Raw genomic sequence first — 15,123 nt, forward strand, 5'->3', positions numbered from 1 at the left:
GCAGTAACAGGAGGGAGCTGAGGTGAGGGATGGCTCCCAAGGACACATCCCCAGGGATCTACTTCCTCCAACCACGCCCAAATTTTCATACTATGCCAAGTCTATTCAAATTTAACCTAATTTGTGAATCCATCCACTAAAAAAAAAAGCAGAGCCGACTGACTGGCAACCCGGTTCTGGTTCACGAGCCCATGGGAGACAAGAGACTGACTTTTTTGCTGGAGAGAGAATTTTTCACAAATCTTGCAATGTGTGAGTAATGTGGGTAGAAAAGCAGCATGGGTCCAGAAAGAAATGCAGTCTCTTATCACAACACCTGAGAGACTGGCCCCTGTGCTAATGACAGCAGAAGCCTCAGAGACATGCGTTGGGAAGAAACCCACTTTCACTAGTTTTACAAAGATCATATTAGTTGTACTATACCCAGTTAAGATGTTTCATTATCTTTACCCACTATATGTTTAAGAAGTATTTTGGGGGGCTGGAGAGATGGCTCAACAGTTAAAAGCAGAATCAGGTACTACAATGTTTTATTTCATTCGTTCATTCATTCATTCAATTTGTTTTAAATGATGCTGATTTAAAGGATTTGGGAACATCCGATATGCTATTCTGCAGGGAGGGGGGAAGGAAACACAACCAAGGAAGCGGCAGGACGTGATATCTAGAGGGGCAGAGGCAGGAAAGGAGACTGACAGCTCTTTCAGGGACGTGGGTGTGCCGTGGTCTCTGTTTAACCAGACTGGCGATGATGCCACTCACCGCTTCAAGTCTGCCTCCTGCACGGGAGAAGCACAGTCCTCAGAGAGCACCCTGGAGCACTGGGTGTCCCGATTAGTCCTTAATGTCCATGTCTAGGCTGTCAGGCAGGATCAACTGCGGTCTGGACAGTCACATCTAAGCCTTGGGGACAAGCTGGCTCACCGTGATAAATGAAAGAGATCAAAGGACTCCTCCTTGTCTGTCAAGGAGAGCAGCGTTCTCTACCTTTACTTCTGCCCTTAACAAAAAGCAATGATTCCAATCATTTTTCTCTCCTTCACTCGCACCTTCACCCTTTCTTGTGGATGGGACTGTGAGGGGGGCATAGTGGGGGTGGGGGACAATTCAACACAGAGCCACCGTCTTCTCCCGAGGCTGGGTGTCTAAAGTGTTTGGGTGGGACTTCCTCATTGGACCCCCCCCCCACCAGGAATCTATTTCCCTCTCAATGATTAGAACAACCTGTGTTCTGGAATACAGTATTTAAATAGCAAGATCTGCATTGCTATCTTCTAGGATGGTGAAGGCTTAATTAACATTTGAAAATGCTTTGAGATCTTTGGATAAAAGGGAAGTGTTATTATCTCTGGAGTGATGTAGGTCATGTGACACAGGAAGTGGCTTTGAAGGACAAGGGAAACCTTTCATCAGGCAAACTCCTTGAGGTGGTTTAAGCCTGTTCGGAGTGACTCAACATGCCCCCGTCATCTCTCCCCAGGCTGTGAATGAAAGGAATAACTTGGCCTACAGTTTAACACCTGCCACCGTCGTCATTAACTGAAAGAATTTAGTAAGCTTGTATTAAGCACTCTGCAAGTTATGCAGAAGCTGGGGGGTTGAGTCAGACTGTGTCCCGGAAGCACCAAGTACATTTTTAGTCAATCCTGTTATTGCTAGTGTTCTCAAATACTATAAGGTGTTGCCATCTTCTGTTTTTTGTTTTGTTTTGTTTTTCTGTTTCTGGACTCCATGCCTTTCAACCAAAGAACTCCTTCAGTGACAAGTTCACCTTACTTTCATTTTAAAGACTTAATGAAAAAACAAATGGATATAAACCCTTCCTGTCAACGTCTGTAAGTGAAGGCGGCAGACAAGGCAGGTTTTGGTGTCAGGAAGGCCTTCTGGGAGGTTATGTTCACTCCAAGTTGGGTACTTAGTCCTGCCTCTTCCCAGCACTCCTGGACTTTAGTTTGAATTAGGTCTTCCAAACCTTCCCGAAACTTCCCTGGGGTCTGCAGTGGACAGGATGCCAAAGAGAATGCTTCAAACTTATTTCCAGCTTGCTTAAGACAGGTGTGCAAAAGAATTTCACCCCATCCTTCTGTTAACTTACGCGTCTTGTAAGATGACCAAGACTCGCTAGGAAGTGGAATAAAGGAACATGGTGCATATAAGAAAGGTGGGTTTTTTTTTTTTTGCTTTTTTGAGAACTATGTCAAATCAAAATTATTCAAGTACTTAAGAAAATTATTTTATATAGATGACTGGAGTTTTGTTATTGTTGTTTTGTTTTTGATTCGCCTCAATATATGAGTATATGCAATATAACATAAGAGGGGAAGAAAAACCAGAAAAGGCTGTTGATGAGGGTTATAAGTGTCAGATGAAGGGACAAGGGGACAGAAGTGTAAAAGGGGCTGGGACAGGCAGGCAGCTGTGACAGGCTAGGAAGGGAAGCAGGGCTCCCTAGACACCCCCAGGAATGTCTCCATGGATGTTTTTCTGTGCCTGTGGGTAAGAAGGTTCTGCCAAGGCACAGGTACACAGTATAGTGGGGTCAAGCACCAAGCTCACCTAATTAAAAGTTCACAGCAGCAGCCCATACCCGTACACGGACGCTCCAGTCGTTGATTTTAGAAGTCCCTTCCTTGTTTGTGACCACCAGATAAGGCTTCTCTCTGGGTTCTTTTACGCACCAGTGGTGTGTTTGGAAACACCTTCAGCACAGAAAGCTCCCTGGGTTTTGCATGGGTGGCATAGGAAAGATGGAAAGGACACAAACTTCACTCGATCAGTAGGCAATAACTAAACCTCCATTGCAAATGTGCCTTCCTGGACTGGAGGGATGGCTCAGTGGTTTAAAGCCCGTGCTACCCCTGCAGAAGATGGAAGGTTAAGTCCCTGCACCCACACGGGTGGCTCCTGACTGCCTGTCACTCCAGTATCTGGGCCATGTCCCCCTTAAGTCTTATGCTTGTACTTAGGTACACATGTGTACACAGGTTAAAAAAAAATCTTTAAAGAACCCTACAATTGAGTCACAAAGAAAAAATAAAATTAAAAAATAATCACAAAATGCAAACTTTCCTGCCCCCTTTTATTTTCCTTCACACTGTGGGATTTTCAGATTCCTCTCTCATAGCCATTCTGTGGTACAGAACCTCTTTGCCTTGCTTTTTATATAATTGTGTCCAACCTTGATGGGAAGATCTGAATACTTGTTAAGTATAAAGTTGGTAAATGATACTATTGTTTGAGAGGTGGGGATGGGTGGATGGGGGTGGGGTGGGAGCTGGGAGTTTATCTAGCAAAAAAAAAAAAAAGGGGGGGGCAAAATTCCCTTCTAACCAGGCTCAAATTAACTGAAATGGATCAAAGTAAACAGAGACATCTAAAAGCCTTTGTTAGTTGAAAGTGGCTATCTGTTGCAGGTCTTGCCTCATTAACTGCTGATTGAAGCTCTGCTTGGCCCTCTGGGATACCTAACACCCCAGACCTATCACCAGATGAACCTGGGTTAGGCGCTCTGGCTTTTCCCTGTGTTCCTTTGCTCAGCTCCTTGACCTCAACCTCCTTAGTAATGTTTATTCTTCCTACCAGGCAAAGGGAGTGGAGGTTTGTCCTGGAGAATGTTGCTGGGAATCTCCTTCCCAGCCAATGAGGAATGTGGGCCGGAGGGCGCAGGTCTGGGGTCTCTAAGAGGCTTCTAAAAGCAGTTCTTTGCACAAGAATATGCTGCTTTCCTTCCTGCGTGCCAACTTTATTTGCATCCGTGAACTGGGAAAGGTGACCAGTAGGCCAGATGCTCTAAGCTGCAGCTGACCTCAGCCCCCATGGTCCCTGCCAGTCACCAGGCCAATCTGTTGGTACCAGAAGCTTGCTGTCTCTGGAAGGCAGAGAGAAAGCGAGAATGGAGTTGGGGGGTGGGCTGGGGAGGGGAGGAAGGAGGAGGAGCAGACTCTTTGAGTGGGACCAGATAGGTCTCTGTGTAGAGTAATATTACGCTCTTTCTCTCATAGACAAGCTGCATGCCTGCTCTAAAGTCCCATCTGGCATGGCTTTGAGAATGGCAATAATTACAAGCTGATGACGGACATGGAAAAAAGCCCCGCTGAGCTAACTCATAAGGAAGTACAGGCCAGGACTGCAGGGAAATTACAGGCTGAAAACCTTTCTAGTTTAGGCCTTTTGGTGTTCTTAATCACAGACTTTAAATGTTGTAATAAACACTGTTGCATTTTATTGACCAACTCCCATGACAGGCAAATCTTTTTCGTTTTATTTTATTTTTACCATTTGCTCTTTGGAATGCTTGCCTGGGTCGTGCCCATGTGTCCTTTGTGTTTCTGCTCCTAAGGAGGTTAGGAAAAGGGTGATACATACATACATACATACATACACACACACACACACACACACACACACACAAAGCTCCTAGAAATTTGCAAAACTTTTTTTTTTCTTAAGTTGTTCTCTGCATTCTGCAGTTGACATAAGTTCCCAGACTCTGGGCCTAACCCGCAGGTGGATAAAAAGGTGGCCTGGATCCTTAAACTGAGGTCGCTGGGGAAGACGGAAAGGCGTAGAATAGTCTATGACTCTGTCCCGCCAGGCAGAGTTTACGTAGAGAAATGAGAAACGGTCCAGGTGAAATCCTGCACTGCTATGTGAATGGAATGCCAGGAAAAGGGGTTCTAGACAGGGTCTATTTCAGGGCGGTCACGACAACACGATGCTTCCCAGAGCTTTGGATGTTTTATAAATAGGGTGAGACCGTCTGTCCGTCTGCTGGAGGCGATGAGTTTAGGAAATCTGCCTAGGAAAGGAAGATGGAGATTTGGAGGAGCATCCCTTCACCTTTGAAGCATTATTAACTTCCAAGTCTATAGCTCAAGTGTCCAGACTAAGCTTTCTTGAACTCCACCAGTGACTGTTATTATTGAGAGTTTTCCCAACAGTATATGGAGATTATCCTGAGCCGTGGGTTATCAGTTCCCGTGAAAAGAATGTGGTATTTCTTAAGTCAGAGGTGATGGCTCATCTCAATTGAGACGTTTCTTAAAAAACAAAAAAAAACAAAAAAAAAACATTGATTGCGTTTCTTATTCGTTTATTCTGTGTGCAGCTGTCTATGTGTACATGCCATGACACGTGTGTAGAGGTCAGCGTACAACCGGCAGGAGTCGGTTCTTTGTCAGGCTTGGTGGAAAGCGGCTTTCCTTGCTAAATCTCCTTGCTGGTCCTGGCATTTTCCTTGATCTAGTTAACTTACACGAGCGGATCCTTGCTCAAAAGACGCCGCTTGGATTTTAACACAGAGCTCACAGTTGTTCTTTGGGCGCTCGCCATGGCTTTTGGAACTTGTTTTCCAGCCTTCCCTTCACTGCAGTTTCCCATCTGTATTCCTCAAAGGGTCTGATTTTAGCCTTTGGGTTTTGTCTGCGGCCATGGCTCTCCCGGCTGGATTCTGCAGCTCTGTGCTTTTGCATTTGATTGCTTGTTCAAGCATGTAAAATTCTGGGGGCAACAAAATGGCGGTGACATGGAAATTTCCCTCCCTAAATTCATCTCTCATCCTTTTATAATCCAACCTGAAGCCTCGTATCAGCGAGAGATCACTTCTTTATAGCCAACAGCCTTTTTCTATACAGGCTAGAATGGCTCCTAACAAAAGGAGCACGAATCGGGGGAAACTATATATTAAATGTTAGACTATTTGTCTAGTTTTCATTAGGTTGCTGAGTGAAAAGCCTCAGGGCTTCTGTTTTCCCAAGGTACTCAGATATCCGTTGAGTCCCCGTCATCTCGCACGGTCATTTCTCTCACAGGGCCCAAGCCGGCTTGAAAGAATCCCACACTGAGAACTCTGTATAGAACTGTCAGCCATGACAGCAGCCAGGTCGCTGGTGTGTCTTACTGTTTACAAAGGATGAGCCCAGTGAGGCTCTGGATGGCTTGATAAGCCCTGGAACTCCTCGTTGCCTTTGCGTGGCCACCTAAAGAGGCAAGTATCAAGACCCGATCTAAACACCATGCCAGCAAAGATAAAATGGGGCCCGCTCAGAGCTGTTCTGTCAATAATGAAAACAGGAAGAGAAAAAAGAATGTCCCGGGGCCTGAAGGCCTGTATGTACATATGTTTCCTCCATTTAATGCATTCTACTTAAAATTTGATGATAAAATTTCAGACATTGGCATCAAAGTCATAGGTGACTGTCTTCCTTAATCTCATTTTTTCAGGTAAGCACCCTTCTGTGTCTTAGGAATCCCAATCCATGTTGCTGTTAAGTTCCAGGTGTTTGGGAGCTGTGGATGAGGAGGGCTGTGGTGACAGCGCACACAGGGTGTGCAAAGACCCTGCGTTCAGTGTAGCACACCTCCCCTCCTAACAAAGCTTTTGCTTTCGTTTTTCTTCTCTTCTCTTCCTCCCCCTCCCTTCTTTTCTTCATTTTTAAAAAAGCATTCTGAACACATCATTTTAAAACTAGACAATCCTAATATGTGACTGAGAACTATGTAAAGGCATATGCGTGCAACCCCCTCTTTTGTTCCAGTCAAACGCTCTTCCACTGAGCCATACCCGCCTCAACCACAAATACAAGTTTTATCTTCAGGAAGAGGAGCTTGGGAAGTTGAGACTTCTTTCCTTGTGCCTTGTAGTACCGAACACATGGAAGGATCCCACATACTTGGGTCACCGACACGATGTGTGCACATGTGTGTAGGTAGTATGTGTGATATCATACCACCACTACCTTCATGGGGCTTAGGAGTCCGTGTCATTTCCTTTCTTTCTAACTTACTGAGACAAAGCGGTTTTCTCCTCTGAAAAGGTCAAGCTGTTCCTAGAAATGAGCTTTTCTGAAATCACTGGAGTAAACTTTGCAGCAGGCGTTTCCTCCCAGCTAACTCCTCTCCTACAGAAATGCCATCGTGATCACTTGAAGTCCACGTTAATCATAAAACTAGACAGGGACTTCATCTTGATCATGAGGCAGAATCTTAACTGCTGACAAGCTTTCTATGTAGTACGTGCGAGCTACACGCCAAATTGTCCACAAAATATATGCACAGAATTACTTTCCTTAGAAACCACTGCCTTGGAGCTGCTGACTCTCGCTGGGGAGCAAATGTCACTGTCCCCTTCTTGCAGAGGACTTCTTCAAGGCTCTGAGGTTTGTTCCCATCCACAAGCTTTTGGGATAACATCACAAAACCTGGCAGTATACTTGTAGATATGTTTTCAGAGCTGTTTTGTTTTGTCCTGCTGTGAGCTCGTTCTGACGGTTGAGACCCAGTTGTCATGGGGACACTTAGTACAGAAGGGGCCCATTGGTCAAGCATAGACTGAAGGATGTATTGGGAGCTGTTTCCAGCTTCCCAAACCAGTTAGATACATTTTATGATTTTGATAAATGGTTGTATTAACTCATATTGAAAAAATCTATACTTAGAGTTACTTATAGGTGGCACAAATATATCTTCTTTATCAGAAAAAAAAATGTAACTTTCTCAGGAAAATTCCCAAGATTTCACTAGACTCTCATTTCAGGGATAATTATTGACTAGATGGAGTAGATATTTGCACATTTGTAGAATGGATTCCATGTTTTTTACACACAGTGGTAATGATTTGTATTATTTCTAGAAAATTGTGAATGCTACTAGCAACTGCCCTGCAGAGGACTTCATGGTAAATCAAGAGCCACAAAATGGTGTGGTGTACCAGGGATGGGTCCTGTGCATCCCCCACCTCCCCTCTGCAGGGATGGGTCCTGTGTGTTCCCCATCTCCCCTCTGTGGGATGGGTCCTGTGTGTTCCCCATCTCCCCTCTGCAGGGATGGGTCCTGTGCATTCCCCACCTCCCCTCTGCAGGGATGGGTCCTGTGTGTTCCCCATCTCCCCTCTGCAGGATGAGTCCTGTGTGTTCCCCATCTCCCCTCTGCAGGGATGGGTCCTGTGCATCCCCCACCTCCCCTCTGCAGGGATGAGTCCTGTGTGTTCCCCATCTCCCCTCTGCAGGATGGATCCTGTGCATCCCCACCTCCCCTCTACAGGGATGGGTCCTGTGTGTTCCCCATCTTCCCTTTACAAGGATGGGTTCTGTACATCCCCATCTCCCCTCTGCAGGGATGGGTCCTGTGCATTCACCACCTTCCCTCCCAAGCACAGTCACGGAAGTAACTTCTTATTTCTTCTCTAGTCTGCCTGTTGCATTCCTGTTCTAGTTCGGCTCCAGGTTTCCTTGGTTTGTGTTGATGGAATATTGTGTCTTTCAGATCCTTGGTTTGTGTTGATGGAATACTGGGTCTTTCAGATCCTTCTGCCCCCAGCTCATCTTGAATCCATGTGTCGTTTTCATGCCTGGGTTTCTTTTCAAATGATGGCCCTGGTCTGCCAGCTTAGCTCTTGCTTCTTGGTTCTCGGGCTTTCTTCTGCAGGGAAATGAAGCCATGAGCTCTGTCTGCTACAGTGCAAAAGGGAGCTATCAGCTCTTTCAGACGCAGGCCTGTGTCTTCCTCCACACAGACCTGCCGCAGAAGAAACCAGACCAGTGCAGGATGAGGCGCTACTGGAATGCTCAGGTGTCTCTGCCCTCTTATTAGTACATCCAGGGTGATGAGGTCATGGCTTACTGTGGAACTCACATGGTATAATTAAGAGATTTATTTTTTTTAATGTGATTCATCTCATGAAAAGTTGACTCATAAAAGTTCTAGAGGAGAGGCAAGCCTTATATGAAAAGATATTGGAAATTTACCATTTGTTTCTTGTAGTTTGAATTCATGAAGAAAAACAAACCTTTTTTTTTTTTCCAGGCAAGAATGAGGAGAGCTGCAGGGAGCTTGTCTCGGGATTCCCGGTGTACGCTTGAATGCAGCGTGGTCTCATATGCAGTTATTGGTTAATATAATCAGTATGTACATTTGTGATTTTTATGGTGTCTGATGATTCCAGGTGGAGTCCTTTCAAATGCAGTGCACGGAGCTCCTCTTCTGATACTTTATCCACTCGGTGAAGGTAGCAGTCCTCACAATAGTCCATTCCTGTGCAGGCCCTTGTAAACCCAGCAGGCATTTCCTTTCCTTTTATAAAAAAAAAATCATGATAGTGTTCGCACGGGTTCTTTTCTTTCTTTCAAAGCTTTCCTTTTTGAAAATAATTTATTTTTATTTTTTTGTGTGTATTAATGTTTTGCCTGCATGTATATCCCTTTGCCAGATGCGTGTCTGGTAACTGTGAAGGTTAGAAGAGGGCATCAGATCCCCTGGAACTGGAGTTACAGGTGGTTGAGTGTCACCATGTAGGTGCTGGGGATCAAACCTTGGTCCACTGAACCATCCCTCCAGCCCCTTCCAAGTCTTTCTTGATCACAGTTCTCAGCTTGGTCTTTGATCTGTGGTCGTTGTTTGGCGAAAACTTCTTTTTTGCACTGTTCAGTCAGTGTGGCAAGTGTTTATAAAATGCCTGCCACCTTAAAGGCGCCATCCTGCATATCCAGGAGCCCTTTTGTGGAGAGGTGAACAGTAGTCTGCTCTTAAGGAGGAGGTGGAGCTGTGTACAACTATGTATATCAATCAGATTGGGACAAATACTCTATTGAACATCTAAGCAAATTGTTACATCTGTGTGTAATGAGGGATGGGTTTATTTGCTTAGAAAGAAGTTAAGCTTCCTAGACATTTGAATGCGCCTTTAAACGGTAAGTAAAATAGACTAGATGAAGGTGGAGGGATGGCAGCATGTTCCAGAAGTGTAGGAGTTATGACACGATCCAGTAAAGGAAGAGTTTGCAGCGTTTGCAATGTTGTGTAAATGGCAGGAGGTCCACAGGCAGGCTCTCACAGTGATGACCCATGTACAGACATGGCAGCAGAAGACGGTGGTGAACAGAGAATGGAGAACACACCGAGAGACATCCTGCTTCCGTTAGAATTGGCTGTGGTGGGCTTCACCGGGGCTACGCGGGGCTTCCTGGGGACTGTACCAAGGGCTCCGAAGCTTCTACCATGGGGTGTTGCTAAAATGAATAATGATGAATCAAGACCCTTATCTTAGCCTATGGAGAAGCACATTTGAAGTGGTAGACTAGGAGTGTAGAAACTGACATTTTACATACATTTTCATTAGATGTCCTTTTTTTTAAATTTTTTAAAGAACAAATGTGTCAACCTTTCTTTCAGGATTCTGTTGTTAGACTTTCACAATTTTGTTTGTATTTAAGACCTGGCATTGCTTGCCAATCCAAAGGAAGAGAAGACAATAGGTGCCTGCTTCCCGTCATGCCTGTGTGTTGTCCTGTTCTCCCGTGATCCACAAGTTTCCCGTCATGCCTGTGTGCTGTCCTGTTCTCCCGTGATCCCCAAGTGTCCATGAGCAGAGCCTGAACCTGGAGATAGACTCTCCCACCTCGTTGACCCTTTTCCGCTCATATTCTTTTTTACATTTTTTTTCATTTATTCGGTTATTCATTGGGGGGAGGGCTACACACGCGCCTTGGCACACATGTGAGGGCCAGGGGACAACTTCTCTTCAACTCTCTCTTTCCGCCATATGGAAGAAGAGAAACTGAGCTCCAAAGACTTGAACTCAGGCTATCAGTCTTGGAGGTGCTGAGCCATCTCAACATATTCTTGAGGACAAGGTGTTTGAAAACTTTACTAATGTATATAGGATTCTTAGAGTTAGATGCAACTGTTTAAAACAAAAAAACCCACGAAGGTAAAGCTGTTGCCAAAATGAATTCTTGGATCACACATCTCTTGCCACTGGTGATGAAGCTGCCAAGCCCATCCCAGAGGGTGGAAACAGACAGCAGCCCCTGAGGAAGTACTGACTGCCCATGGGTGTCTGCTACCCCTGCTGTTTCCTCCCCTCCATGAGTAAGGAAACCGTGGGCTTTCCTGGGCATTTTTCTTATTCTCTTAATACAGAGGAACTGAAGCATTTTGGCTTTGGGAGTTTGGATCGTGACTCTCAGCTTGGAGGACTTTCCAGAAGGTTGGCAGCTCCTGTCTCTGAACTCTCACTTTGTACCCCACCCCTCTTCCTGTACTGTAGAGGTCTTTCCACTTCCAGAATTGAAGTGGACAATATTAGAAAATCTCCGCAGATCGCCTGGAGGTCAAAGCCTACATGAGCTTTCAAGCTGGAGGAGACTAACTGGGAGAAAGACCCTGCACTCTTGGGATTTCACCCCTGCAAACGAGGTGAAATTTATATAAATATCTCTTGTCCGTCCCCCACCTTCCATTCCATTTGCATACCACGTATCCAGTGACAAAGCTCTTGAAAAGTGAGGAGTCTTAGAAAATTCCCAAGTCTCTGCTTCTCACCTGATAACACGATTCTCAGGCTCACAGCTGAGCTTTCTCTGCAGTGAGAACCCCTCTCGTCAAACTGATCTGTTTAAATCCTGGACAGTAAAATCCAGACCTGTATCTCGTGGTGAGGCGGGGGTGGGAGAGGAGTGTGTGAAGGGTGCTGTATCTACAAGGCTGTGAGTGGAGAGCCTGCCGACCCAAGTCAACTTGGAAGCTGTTCTGTAACCAAGGAGAAGAAGCACTATATTCATCTTTAGGTTTGCTCAGACTGAAGCGTGAAAATAATTTCTTTCCTTTCAATTCCTTTGACAACCTCAGCAGCAATGGTGAATTAAAAGAAATACATCTTCAAAAGGAAGGTGCTGAGTCCTTGCCAAGCTTGTGGCCAGAAAGCACATGATAAATTCTGCAGACAATCAGGGCATGGATGGGTGCTGAGAGAAGACCCATGGGAGCTCAGAGCACGGGAGGAGGAAAGAGCTGGGCCTGGGGGAGGGGAGCAGGGTCCAACATGATCTGCTCAGGGCTTGGAGCCCAGAGAGCCAAGTGCCCAGGGACCTGTGCCCAGGGCAAAGCATATTTTCAGTCCCTCCCATTTGGGGGACATTTTCTAAGATGGAAGCAGCAAGACTGGAATGGAATGCGACACAGAGGCTCATTTGTAAGAAACTGGTTTTAATTTGCCACAGTACTGAGTTCTGGGGCAACATTGCAAAGAGCCACTTCCTTTTTTTTTCTTTAGATTTATTTATTTATTCATGTATATGGTATTTTGTCTGCATGTACATCTGCGTACCGGATGAAGACATAGGAATTCATGGGACTCCAGTTACAGATGCTTGTGAGCTGCAATGTGGGTGCTGAGAATTCAACTCAGGATCTCTGCAATAGTTGCCAGTGCTCTTTATCGCTGAGCGGGCTCTCCAGACCTGTTTCCTTAAATTTGAATGTTCGGTTATAAGCAACTTTTCAGGCGAAACACCCCCTCAGCACACCCCTTCCCGTAATACTGGCTCGTACCTTCCACACCGCAGCCCTCCCAGGTAATGCCTGTGCAGGTGAGTACTGGGGTCCACCCTCCCACGAAACACCTCCACAGACACTGGTGTGAAGAGCCGAGCCCTCTTCGCCAGCCCACCTTCCCGACACTGATATTCCTGGGAGCTGAGGCTGGTGCCAGCCTGTACTGAGCTCGAGATGAAAGTGAGCTCTCCTGACAGGCAGCTTGCACTAAACCTTGACCTTTTTGAGCTTTGGGAGGTGGACAGGGGAGCAAAGGGTGACTGGGAAGGAGGGGCTGCGCGCTTACTGCTATGGGGAGTCTGTTTACCTGCCTTCAAGGGTCACAGCCATCTGAATGGGTTTCTGGGACTCTGTTCTTGGGTTTGGTTTCAGAGGACCCAGTACTGTGGAATTCTGCTCCCCCTGGGCCCACCCCTTACTGTTTGGAATGGGGCTTTCAGTCCCCGGTGTGAGTCAAGCCTTCCAGGGGAGCAGTGCCGCTTCCTTGCAAGAACAGCCATGCGAATGGCTTTTTTAAGTGGAGTTTACTGCTGTTGTATAAACCTTCATTTAAAATTGACTATAAAATGTTTCTGAACCTGCCAAACACGCATTAAAATATTTTGCTCCATTTATGCCTATGTGTAACATTTGGTTTCTAAAGAGCTTTAATCAGTGACTCCAAGTAGGAAGCTATCCATCTTTATTGCCGGTTGGTTCTCAGTGGTGGTCGGGGCAACAATCTTTTTATTGCTTCTGTGTTTAGTTGTTCTTTGACATGATAGAAGTCAGCTGCAGTTCAATGAGCTCACTATTTGTGCAACTTAATTGCTTGCTTCCTTCAATACATACTCAGTTTTTCCTTTTATGAGCAGGGCTGTTGGAAAAATTAAGCTTAAGGATATAGCCATCCACTGTTAATTAACCTCCTTCCCAAACACATTAGTAAAATAGGTCAAACAGCTGCTGAGTGCTAAGTGTACTGTTACCGGGGTCTTCCTCAGCGGAGAAGTGGATCCTGTGTTAAGTGGACAAACGCTGACGCCGTGAGCTTTTCTGGAAGCAGGAGTGACATAGACTGATGCTCACAGCCCTCCCCTGCTGTAGCGCCGCCATCTCCTCTGAGTGGGACATGCTTCTAGCTAGTTTATTTCTTTCCACAAGAATGCCAAGAAATAAAATACTTTCTTCCTTAGGTTATTGCTTGTTTTAAAAGGGGGACCTAAGCTTAGCTTTCTCTTTAGTCACTCCTGTTTCTCTTCTGGTTCATCACTCCTAGAATAATCCGAGTAACAGGAGGTCACATAAGTACTGGAGATGTACAGAAAACACCAGCAGATTCAGGGAGAACTCTTACGGTCCTCTAGGTCTCATATTCAGGTGGAAAATCACTTTAACTGCAGGCCAATTGAAGTTTTGCCAACTGGGTAGAAAGTTTTTTTGAGATTTATATACATAACTTAAAGAAGGAAGCTTGATGGTTTCTGAATTTGGTGGGAGGCGGGAAAGTACACGGAGCTGATTTTCACTTCTAGATGGACAAACACATGCAAACATAGTAAGGGGAAATGCACCAGGGAGAGCTAAAGGTGGCATGGTCATCTCTACCCTTTGCTTAAAATTTCCAAGATTTAGTCTTCCTCGGAGAGGGGATGAGGAAAGAAAGGAAACCTAGCCTGTCCCAAAGACAGATAAGTACAGAAATTTTCTTTTAGAAATTATTAGTTTTATATGCTGGAGAGGATGTGGGGCAAAGGGAACACTCCTCCATTGCTGGTAGAGTGTAAACTGGTACAATCCCTTTGGATGTCAGTGTGGCGATTTCTCAGGAAATTAGGAAACGACCTTCCGCAAGACCCAGCAATACCACTTTTAGGTATGTATTCAAAGGATGCTCAATCGTGCCTCAAGGACATGTGCTCAACTATGTGCATAGCAGCATTGTTTGTCATAGCCAGAACCTGGAAACAACCCAAATGCCCCCTCGACTAAACAATGGATAAAGAAAATGTGGTACATTTACACAATGGAGTACTACACAGCAGAAAAAAATGACGACATCTTGAGATTTGCAGGCAAATGGATGGATCTAGAAAACATCATATTGAGTGAGGTAACCCAGACTCAGAAAGACAAATATCATATGCATTCATTCATAAGTGGCTTTTAGACATATAGCAAAGAAAATCAGCCTACAACTCACAATCCCAGAGAACAAAGAGGACCCTAAGAGAGACATACATGGATCTAATCTACATGGGAAGTAGAAAAAGACAAGATCTCTTGAATAAATTGGGAGTATGGGGATTATGGGAGAGGGTAGAAGAGGAAGAGAGAGAAAAGGAGGGGAGTGGAGAAAAATATATAACTCAATAAAAACAATTTTAAAAAACCAAAACCAAAAAAGAAATTATTAGTTATAATCTAAACTTGCAAATATTTTTGGCAAAGAATCCATTCCTAAAATTGTCCTCCCTGATCTAGTGACAGTCGAGTTGGGTCAATGTTCTCCCAAGACCTTTTTGCTTCCTCAGATGGACGCACCTCGAGCTTCTACCTCCAGTTACTGCAGAGCTTCTTATAGCTCTGCTTTTTGCAGTGAATGTCGGAGTCATGGAGATCCAGAACCAGTGCTGAACCGCTATCCTGTCTTATCTACTTACTGACACAGAATAGTGAGCCCGTGGCTATCTAGGTCCCAAGTCACTGCTGGAAGTGTGATTGACGTTGCGTGCTGTTTGTCTGCAGTGAGGACTGCAGCAATGTCCTGGGTCACCCCCTAGAACGGAGGATTCCGAAGGTTACATGCTCTCT

This window comes from Myodes glareolus, chromosome 12 (assembly GCF_982192425.1).
Source record: "Myodes glareolus chromosome 12, mMyoGla1.1, whole genome shotgun sequence".
NCBI classification, from domain to species: Eukaryota; Metazoa; Chordata; class Mammalia; order Rodentia; family Cricetidae; genus Myodes; species Myodes glareolus.